General features: G+C 35.4%; 1 protein-coding gene across 4 annotated transcripts in view; it reads right to left on the bottom strand.

The window, feature by feature from the left end:
- Positions 1–67: 67 nt before the first annotated feature.
- The window catches only part of LOC106877599 (probable G-protein coupled receptor CG31760), a 1,064,573-nt gene continuing 1,052,950 nt past the window's right edge, over positions 68–11,690 (bottom strand). For all 4 annotated transcript variants that reach the window (XM_052970508.1, XM_052970506.1, XM_052970507.1 and 1 more), the window contains one exon: positions 68–2,544. The gene's annotated coding sequence lies outside the window, so the exon portion shown is untranslated. The remainder of the gene's footprint in view (positions 2,545–11,690) is intronic.

Genomic DNA, 11,690 nt, shown 5'->3' with positions numbered 1-11,690 from the left:
ATATATATATATATACATACACATTCATACATATATACACACACGTGCACACACACATAGATATCCGAAAATCAATTATTTTCTATATTGCTTCAATGTTTCATATCTAGATCGTTACCGAAACGTTAGATAACACAGTTACTTCACAACACTATTTGATATCAATATCACACTTTAACTGTATATTGGTTTCATTTCCGAGCTCTCTAGATTTTGATATCAAGACAATTTTTATTTTACAATACATTCATATTAACACCGGTATCATATCTGAAATCTAATTTCCTTTTCATAGTAATGTTGCTTTGTATTTCCAAGCATTATCAAATTTTGTGCTCAGTATAATATCAATTTCCATATAATGAAAATGGGTTTGATAGTGGTTTAGATTAGTTAATGCCGTTTATCATTTCATGATATTTTATAACTTCTTTAGTATGAAAATCATTTTCTCGTATGTAATTCTACGAATATTTTTTCCGTAAGACTTGACATGAGCTGGCCTACATTTTTATATTTATGCTATTCTGTTACATATTTGATATCCATAATCACATCTGCAAAACGTAGTTTGATAATAACCAAGTCTTTCTCTAACACCATTTTAACCTTCCCCATTTTTTTAAATGAAAAAATTCATTATTAACATTGCTTTCTGGGAGCATTAAAAATATCATTCTTTCCCCGTTTGGAATTAACATAATTTTCCAACCTTTCTCACTTTTAATGAGTTTGCTCAATATGTTATATAAATTCTATCTCCCATTAAATTCACCCACTTATCCTGTCAGCTCGTATCTGTAAAGATTTGAAAAGCCGTCTCGTTACACTAATAATAATATTAATAATGATGATAATGATAATAATAATAATCCTTTCTACTATAGGTACAAATAGACGTATACAATCCACTTAAATACATGATAGCTTGACTGTGGAAAATGAAAATAGTGAAGATATTGCTAATTATTGATGGGGTCTTAGGGAAAGTATCAGAAGGTATTGAGAGGAATATAAAGGAAATGGGAATAGAGTACCCAGTAGAGTTGCTGCAAAAAAGTTTGCCTACTTGGAACGGCCAGAATCATCAGGAAAGTATTAGATAGTGGAGGAGAACAAATTGCATGGTACCGTAGATATGAAGTCTGCTACATATGCAAGGCTTGAGTTGACAGAATGACAATAATAATGAAAAACAAAAACAACGCATTTCCTAGAATCACCATTTGTTCCATTCCAGTAACCCTTTCCTAGGATACTCACCTCTAATTTATAAATTGAACAACATTTGATGACAATATTACTTACATATCGTTTCCGATATCAATATATTTATTCATTCATTTAATATTTCTTGCTATTGCAACAGACAGGAGTGTTAGTTTTGTGTGATAAAGTAAACAAATATTAGGAACTCGCCCCCATCAGGAAGAGCAACAACAACAGCAGCAACAACAACAGTAACAACAACGACAACAATAGCTATTCTCATAACAATAATAACAGAAGTAATACAAAGCGGAAAAAAAGTTTGTTCAAAGGAAAAACATAATAACTAAAAACTTATTTCAACAGAAACTTTTTGAAAATAATGAAAACATTAATAAACATAAAAAAGATATAATAAACAGCTAATGAATTCCTCCGAGGAAAGATAGGAAGTATTTGCTAAGCAAATTTAGAATGATGGTTAAACTGATTAACCTCACACCATTTTTAATTATTATTTATTTGTTTGGTCCTTGTACTTTTTCCGAATATATTTTAAAATTTATATCCAGACTGATGTTCTTCTGCAGGCGTTTCTCTGTAAGTCTTTATACGTAATATCCTGCATGTAAAGGCTTCCCAAAACACACACACTCTCATACATACACACACACGAGCGCGCATACACGCACACATACACATGCATGTATGTATGTATGCATGTATGTATGTATGTATGTATGTATGTATGTATGTATGTATGTATGTATGTATGTAAGTATATATGTATGCATGTATGTCTATATATGTGTGCGTATGTATGTATGTGTATATGTATGTATATGCCATAAACTGAAATCTTCCCTATCTGTTTTACATTTCTTTTGAAAATGTGAAGCTCGGAGAATCTATTAGGGAAGTTTTTAGTATTCAATAAATAAAATGTAACTCTGTATTTCGTATTTAGTTTTTTTCTTGTTCCTTTTTCTTGTTTGTACAGATTTTCGTACCAAATTACACACACACACACACACACACACACACACACACACACACACACACACACACACACACACACACACACACACACACATATGTATGTATCTGTGTGTGTGTGTGTACATACATACATACATACATACATACATACATACATACATATCTGAGTGTAAGTGATCCACTTTCCTTCAAACCTGCGTATTGATGAGTTCGAAGTTAAAATACTTAGAGCAGTTTTGGGGTTTTTGGTTACACATTCCACTTGCATTATATATATTGCTTTCTGTCTTTCAGTCGGTTGCAACATATTCTTATTTTTACCGAAGGATGTTGTTTCTGAAATAGAAATACAAAGTCAAAATTAAACAAGATAAACACTCATTTATATTTTTATACAGACAATATACGTCGTTGGACTCATCTCTTCACACACACACATATATACACGTATTACACACACATACACAGATACGTACATGCATGCAAATGCTGCAGAAAGCAATTTATATAAACTTAGTAGAACTACATTCCCGTTGACTGGGCATTAAATTATTATAAAATATCTTCCAGTTCAGTAGCAAAAATGCAAGCAGAACGACAAGACATTCAGTCTATTACCATCTTACCTGTTTTTTAATTCATATTTACAAGTATGTTTTCCCAATATGTATATCCTTCTTTCAAGAGCATACAGTGTGAATTAGTTAGCAAAGTGTGGTGGGGCGTGCATTAAAAGTGCAAATGTCTAATTTTAATATATATCTTCTCTCAGACATGTGAATCTTATCTTCCTGCCTCTGTGCTAATTGGTTTTGTAACCTTGAAAGAAGCAACTGGAGAAGATATGCTCCCGAAACTTTTGTATACCTGACCCGCACCCCGACAGATAGACACGCTCTGATATCCTGCAACAAGTTCAACTCGTGGATTAAATGATAATCTTCAATGGTTGAGAGCTAGGCTATCAAATCTATGCTGTAAAAACAACCAAGCCCATTAAAGAATCAACAATAAGTATCTATTCTTGTGAAGAAGAAGAGAAGACATCCATTGCCTGGTGCCCCAACGGAGAGAAGCAAACTTAAATCTGTGCTTTACTGAAGGAGAAGCAAATCCAGGTTTATACTGTTATGGAAGGAAGAAGAAAAGGTGTGAACTGAGGGAAATTGGCTGCTATTTCTAGCATATCGAGCAACCATGTAAATACACCTTGTTTGGTGCATGAATATGTTGCTGCTTTTTTTTATAGCCTCGACTGGACCTGTTGATCAGTCATGATCATCCTGTCTTATTTACAGTGTTGGAACAGTACAATTACATTATCTTTCTCTTGTAGAGTTGGATTTGAGGGAAATTTCGTTGGTATATCAAGAGGTATATCTTGTATTTCTTCTCTCTCTTTTTTTTTTCAATATATATATAATTACTTTAGCCAATGCAACCTTTCACTTTTGTGGGAGATTTTGCTTCTATTTTTAAGTGGTCAAGTAACCACGTAGAGGCATCCTATTTGACTCAAGCATGAGTTTTGTAGTTTTTCAGTGATGCATTAAAAGAACTATTTTCCATGTCACACCCTTAAAAGAACTATCGTCTATGCTACACCCTTAATAGAACTAATTTCTATTTCTATGTCCCACCCCTAATAGACATGCTCAGATTCCAACTGAGTAGTAGTTAGCAGTTATTGAGAGATTAACTATTTCATAACTCTGGAGAAAGGCTAGTCTTTATGCTGTAGTTTTTCCTATGTTGATGGTGATACCTTGCATCTATAGCACCATTGAGAGTTCTTGTTGGGTGTTGTTCATATGCAGGAGCTAGTGGGATGATAGTTTCGTGATATGTGTAGTGATTTCTGTGTTTGTGCTGTTGAGAGACATTTTGAAAGCAACAACATTGATCAGACTCCATTGGATGACAGAAATATATTTCTAATTAAGAAATGATGTTATCGATGCTTTTTATTAGTTAATTACACAAGGGAGAGCAGCAACCTTGATTATTTTTTAGTGCTTCCGAGTCTCGCGTGAAAAAGAGAGGAAGTTAACACTGGACCACAGAGCTAACTCGGATGCTTGCAACAAAGTGAACTCCATTTAAGGCACCCAGTGACCGGGTAAGTGCGTCAAACCAGGCGACAGATTAAACCTCTTACTTTTTCCGATGCTTCATCAATTCCGCTAATCCATCACGCTGGACTAGCATTTTATATTATTGATCTAGACATGGTGAAACACAAAGTCGACCTTGGCTCGATTTGAACGTCGGGCGTAGAGAGCTGAAACAGGTAACATAAAATATTTGATCCTACAACCTAATGATTCTGAAATTCGCTACCTTGTTGGTGTTGTTAATTTTTACTATCGAGTCTGATCAACTCGAGCTGATGAGTTTGTCAAAGTTGTTCTATATGTGGACGACGTTTGTTTCTCATATTAGGACACTAGAGAGTGATAGGAAGAAAATTTGGTTGATAATTTCAGTAAGTCAGGTGATATCGTAAATGATCTGTGGTTGTCTCCTGATGGAACTAGCAGAACAGAAAGATAAAGTTGGGGTACGACTACGTCTGCGATCAATATCAAGGCTTAAATGTACCAGAACATACTATTATGTATTTGTGCAGCACTGTAACATTGATATGTTACTGTTTACAACTGTTTTGGCCATGGAGAATAAGAGTCGATTTCGAAACTCTGATATTTCTTTGGTCTGCAACCTTGCTTCACCTGCTACAACACACAATATATTCATCACGCGCACGCGCACACACACACATACACAGAAATACACAGACGACTTGCAATGATAAATAAACATATAAAAACACCATTTGTGACATCGCTTGAGGCAGGAAGATACATACATACATATATGAATTCTTTATTTAATTTTCTTTCACGATCTATAAAAATCGATATTCAATTTTCCAAATATCGTTGTATTATCTGATGTATTGTTGGGTCCAAAGTGCTAAGTTTAATTTCTCAAAGTTATGTCTTTGTTGTCTTTGTCAGATGATTGTTTTTAATCTGATTTATGTAAATATTGTGTAAAATTTCTGTGAAATCCTTCTAACCTCTAAAGATATGTTTGTTTATATAAAACAGTTGGATCATTGTAAAGTCTAAAATGAAAATAAAAACTACATCCTTTTCGTTTTAAATATATTGTGTATCTCCTTGAATAGTGGTCTTCTTGATAATTTAAAATTTTTTTATTGCATACACACACTTACAAACACACGCATATACTGATCTCTGTATTAACAAAGTGTATGTATTTATTTAATTGAAATTTGAAACAAGATAACAGGAATAACTTGTTTGCAGCATTGTAAAAATGAAAGAAAATGATTGGAAAGGACAGACAAAAGAATAAAGGGATGGGGTTAATTGCACTAAGGGTGAAGAATCCAAAATTGGTCAGGAGTAATGATTAAAGCTATGTTTTAATAAATTATTCACACACATTAAATTGTAGCTTAAATTAAGCTATTGATACCAAACAGACTACACGTGCTCATTCAGATATACAGTGTACCCCCGCTTATTCGTGGTTCGACATTCGCGGTCCCGGTTATTCACGGAACTAATAATTGCGATTTTTTATGGTTATTTTCGAGGCAATATATACATTTTCACACTTTTTAAGGCTAAATCATTAATAATAATATACTGTATTTGCCGGTTTATTGGACGCCCCTTCGCAACTGAAGGTCTCTCTGATTAGAATAGCCGCATTGATTTTTAAAATTCCTGCTGTCAATCAAAGCTTGCTTAATTAGTATAGCGACATCTATCTATGTTTCACAAATGCACACACACTCTCTCCCTCTCTCGCTGTATTTGTCTCTCAACAACAACAACCTCTCATTGTAGTGAAAGTATATATATATATATATATATATATACACTAGGAAAAGAATGCGTAGCGTTCAATCATATAATAATATAAATAATATATATATATATATATATATATATATATATATACATACGTATAGGTATGGAAAAGAAATGGAAAACATGACAAACAACACAAAGAACGACCCTTCACCGGTTTTCAGCGCTGTATTTCAAGCAATTCTCAAGATGCGCCTTCGATAAAACACTTGCTCCCGCAAAGCAAATTAAATAAAATTTGGGATTTTGCGGAGGGTCAAAATTAAGGACAAAAGCAGGACAGTGAAAACAAACAGGGAGGGATGCTAAACCTGAACGAGGCTGTGGTGGGGAACGCGAAGAAACAAGCTTGGACAGGAGACAGACAAGACTACGTCTTCTTTGTCCAGCTGCAACAAAAAGAAAGAACGAAACATAAGTTAGGAGAGGAAAGAAAAATGGCCGATGGTCACGTGGGAGCAATGTGAGCAAAGGAGGAAGAGGGAGGGAGAAAGAGTAACAGACAGAGAACTGTGAAGGGGGAGGAAAAACATTTGAAAATAGGATAAGAGAGAAAAAAGAGAGGGAGAAGGGAGGTAAAAGAATAAAAGAAAGGAAGAGAGTAAAAGAAAGAGTAAAAGGAGAGAAGAGTGGGAGAAGAGGAGATTAGACCGCTAGTAAACGGACGAGGGACAAAACAATAAACAGAATAAAGGCCTAGGGCCACACGAAAACAACAATTAAAATGATAATAATATGTATACAGCTAAAAAAGCCTTAGGACTGCAAGACAAGACAAAAATGGATAATGCGGAGGAGGAATGAAAACTGTCCTAAAGGACTATAAACACGGGAGGGTAAAGCGAGGAGATCAGAAAATCGTGACCAGACCAGTCGAAGGCAACACGAAAAAGAATGACACCGTTTTAGGCCGTCACGGATCACGTGAAAGTGGGAGGAGAGTAACAGAGTAAGGCAATCGCACCAATATTACTTGGGCTAGCGATGACAGATCAAATATACCAGCGCTTTTTAAAAAATTATCGCCACATTTGATTATTCACATTGTTTATTTCAACAAAATAATTTTTAAGGTCGTGAGTCAATATAGCCTCATTAAAATTAGGCTACTTGCTGGTCCCTATCTCTCTCCCACTCCCCCTCTCTCTTTCCCACCACCCCTCTCTCTTTCCCACCACCCCTCTCTCTTTTCTACCCCCTCTCCTTATTAATATAGTATAGATTACTGTATCTAGTGGTAATACAAACTAAATTTTTCAACACTATGATTATTTTTAATCTCTGCTCAATCTCCCATTGGTAATATACGCATATTAGACGCAATGAAGTTTTTTTGTACGTTTGTTTTTTGGCAAAACTGCGTCCAGTAGCTATATCCAGTATTTTGTTGAGTGCTGTGTTTTTTGCAGTGTGTTATTAAAGCCCTAAGATGCCGCCTAAACACCCTACACCTTCTAAGGCTTCTGACAGTGAACCTAAGCATCAGAAAAAGGTTATGACGTTCCATGAGAAGGCACAACTACTGGATATGTTCTAGGGAGGTAAAAGTTATGCTGCAGTAGGTCGCTATTATGTTCTCAACGAAAGCACCATACGCTATATTAAAGAAGAAAGAGGTGGCGATCAGGATTACCGAAACAGTAAGTTTCTGTGAATATGCCAAAAAGATAACGATAATAAGAAATAAGCACTTCGTCAGGGTGGAATCTACCCTGGCGTTGTTGATCAGTGACTGCAAGAAGAAAAACATCCCCTTGAGCGGTAACATTATCCATTGACAGCAGCGGAGCCCGAAGATTTTCGAGCCAGCAATGGACGGTTTGACCGTTTTCAGAAATGGTGTAAAATAAAGTGTGTTTACCTGCATGGAGAGACAGCATCAGCCGACAAAGAAGCCGTCGAGAAGTACCTCGAGACCTTCAGGCAGATCATCGAGGACAAGGGATACAAGCCGGAACAGGTTTTCAATATGGATGAGACTGACTTGTTCTGGAAGAAGATGCCTTCCAGAACGTACATCATGAAGAACGAAGCCAGAGCCCCAGGATTTAAGGCACAGAAGGACAGAGTGATGCTTATTACATGTAGCAATGCTGTTGGCTTCATGATGAAACCAGGAATTATCTACAAGTCCGCGAAACCAAGGGCCTTCAACAATAAGAATAAAAACCAGCTGCCTGTTCTCTGGATGCACAAACCCAAGGCCCGGATTACCAAAATTCTAACTATGAATTAGTTCCACCAATGCTTCACCCCTCAAACCAAGGAATACCTCCAAAATGTTTGCAGGTGTTGCTTGTTATGGATAATGCTGGTGGTCACTCAATGCTACGGCAACCCAACAGCAAACTAAGACAGATGCATTCCCCAAAACACTGGAAGACGCCCTACTTGCAATGTTCAGCCGAGATGGGACTCTCTCGGGGACATCATCTATAGCACTGCACTAGAGCCTTTGGAAGGAGGAGGAAGATGACACAAGACTGGTTTGAGGTAAATGTGAAACTCAATACCCCCATGGAGGAGAAGCATGCTGCCCTGCTATGTGTGTATATAATATATGTATAAATATATATATATATATATATGTATATATATATATATATATATATATACACACATAGCATACAAATACATACGTACATACACAGACATATATATGTATATATTGATTCTTAACTCGAAACTCAAGATTACACATTAATTTTAATCAACTTCTTCAATCTACCGTTATTTCTTATCATAGCTTATTCAAATACACACGTTCCCTATCATTACCTTATCTCTACTACTTCTGACAAAGTTAACGACTACCAGCAACTTCACAGTTCGAACATATCTGAACCGTAATTCACAAGCAGGTTTCAAATTCAAAAACTATAAATAAACTTAGTTATGTTCTTTCCTATACGTAATCTAGAAAATTTATATGTATCTACTACTAATCATACTATTTTATACATACAAACATAATACATGCATACATACATACATTCATACATACACATCTGCAATTACTCTATCCAGTTGTTCAGGTTTATACCTGTAATTATTGGGGCCCTGGGATATGTAACACACTGCCTAAATACCAATCTTGAGAAATTAGGTTTCTCAAAACCAGAAAGGAGAAAGCTAATTCGAAGACTACAGATCCAGTCCCTCACTGGACTGTAAAAAATCTGTTAAACTTTCAGAGGTTTATCATTTAAATATATATGAGCATGTCTAGATATGCAATTATACGCATGAGAATACATACATAAAGCAAAACATACAAATCTGCACATATACATACAAACATACATACATACATACATACATACAAACGTGTGTATTATATATTACAAATGTATATGCATACACACACATATATGGACACACACACACATATATGGATACACGCTCACATTCATTCACATATACTGACACGTAATGATCCATAGCAAACTTTACTGAGTGACTGAACCAACGAAAACATTTTAACTATTCATTTTATATAATTTTATATTCTCACAGTGATGTCCTTTATTATAAAACGAGACAGCTTTATGCATGTATATTAATGCATATATATGTATACAGAAGTGTATGCGTGAATATGTGTGCGAGAGAAATGCATATATATATATATATATATATATATATATAAATAAATCAAAGGTAGAACAAAAAGAACGCAACAAACGGAAGCCAACAAAACAACATGCGGAAAAATGGATGATAGCACGATAAACGGCAAACAGGACAAAAACAAAATGCACGAATTATTCGTAGCCGATTAACTTATCAGTCGGAGTCCGGAATGTCCTTGTAGTTTCGCCTCCTTATCTCCGATACTACTCGAATCCGGTGGGGCCAGGGACTTAAGCTAAAAGCATTATGCCTCTGGGAGAGGCAAACGAATGTGTACAAGAACGAGAACAGGAACGGAAACAAAAATGGGGAAGCTAGAATTATACACGTATGACAGAACGCTTTTCGGCTATACAATAGAAGCAAAAACAAAAATTGTACATATACGAATACAAATAAATAAATAACAGAAAGGATCTTTCGGCTATCAGATGAACGCAACGTTATGAAATAGAATTATACATATACAATGCACAAACACCTTTCGGCTATGAAACAAAAAGAAAATAATTGTACAATTACAACAAAATTAAAACTAAAAGGGTCTTTCGACTATCGGACGGGCGTAGTAAGCTGGCGCAAAGGAAAATAGAAACATGGAGTTATATATCTATGTATATAAATACATATACACATGCATTTGTGTGGAGGCGCAATGGCCCAGTGGTTAGGGCAGCGGACTCGCGGTCATAGGATCGCGGTTTCGATTCCCAGACCGGGCGTTGTGAGTGTTTATTGAGCGAAAACACCTAAAGCTCCACGAGGCTCCGGCAGGGGATGGTGGCGAACCCTGCTGTACTCTTCCACCACAACTTTCTCTCACTCATACTTCCTCTTTCTGTTGTGCCTGTAATTCAAAGGGTCAGCCTTGTCACACTGTGTCACGCTGAATATCTCCGAGAACTACGTTAAGGGTACACGTGTCTGTGGAGTACTCAGCCACTTGCACGTTAATTTCACGAGCAGGCTGTTCCATTGATCGGATCAACTGGAACCCTCGACGGAGTGCCAACAACATGCGTTTGTGCAAGTATGAATTGATATTTATATAAAAGTTTATTTTCAATGTGATTATAAATTTCAAATAAAATTGAATGATATATATATATATACACATATATATACATACATATATATATGACGAGTTTCTTTCACTTTCCGTGTACCACTCACAAGGCTATTGTAGAAAAACACTTGCCGAAGATGCCACACAGTGAGACTGAATCCGGGAACATGTGTTTGGTAAGCAAGCTACTTACCACACAGCCACTCCTGTATGTATATATATATATATATATAGATATACATGCATACATATATACAGGTACGTATATATATGTATGCATATGTAAATCTGTGTGTGCGTGTGTGTGTTCCGTAAATTTAAATAGATAAAAATAAGTTAGCCTTTATATTTACATATATAAAATTTTATTACTGAATAATTTATAGTAAGACACATACAGACACACGCAGAAACACAAACAACCACACACGCACACACGCACACACAAGGCGCACATACACATCCAAATTGTTTGAAATATTTCCGTTAATTTACATACATAAAACACTTACGTATTTTAATTTCTATACATAGAATTTATTGGTGTATAATTTATTTAAACGTACCTCTAATCTTCCCTTCTAGTCATTATTGAATACTTCACGCTAAATATAATGATTTCTTTCACTTACCTTTTCTTGAAGTGGAACCAATATATATAAGTTATTTCTTTACCCTATTTAAAATTTCAAATGTTTTATCAACAGATTTTTAGGTTATTTATCTCTTACACACACACGCGCGCGCACACACACACGCATGCAGTCACACAGATGTAAACACACACACGCACACACACACGTGCACGCATAAACACACACATATACAATATATATATGTATACATATATATATATATATATATATATATATATA

The sequence above is a fragment of the Octopus bimaculoides genome, chromosome 9 (assembly GCF_001194135.2).
Source record: "Octopus bimaculoides isolate UCB-OBI-ISO-001 chromosome 9, ASM119413v2, whole genome shotgun sequence".
Taxonomy (NCBI): domain Eukaryota; kingdom Metazoa; phylum Mollusca; class Cephalopoda; order Octopoda; family Octopodidae; genus Octopus; species Octopus bimaculoides.
Note: the sequence above shows the minus strand (reverse complement) of the source record. Positions and strands in the feature narration are given on the sequence as shown.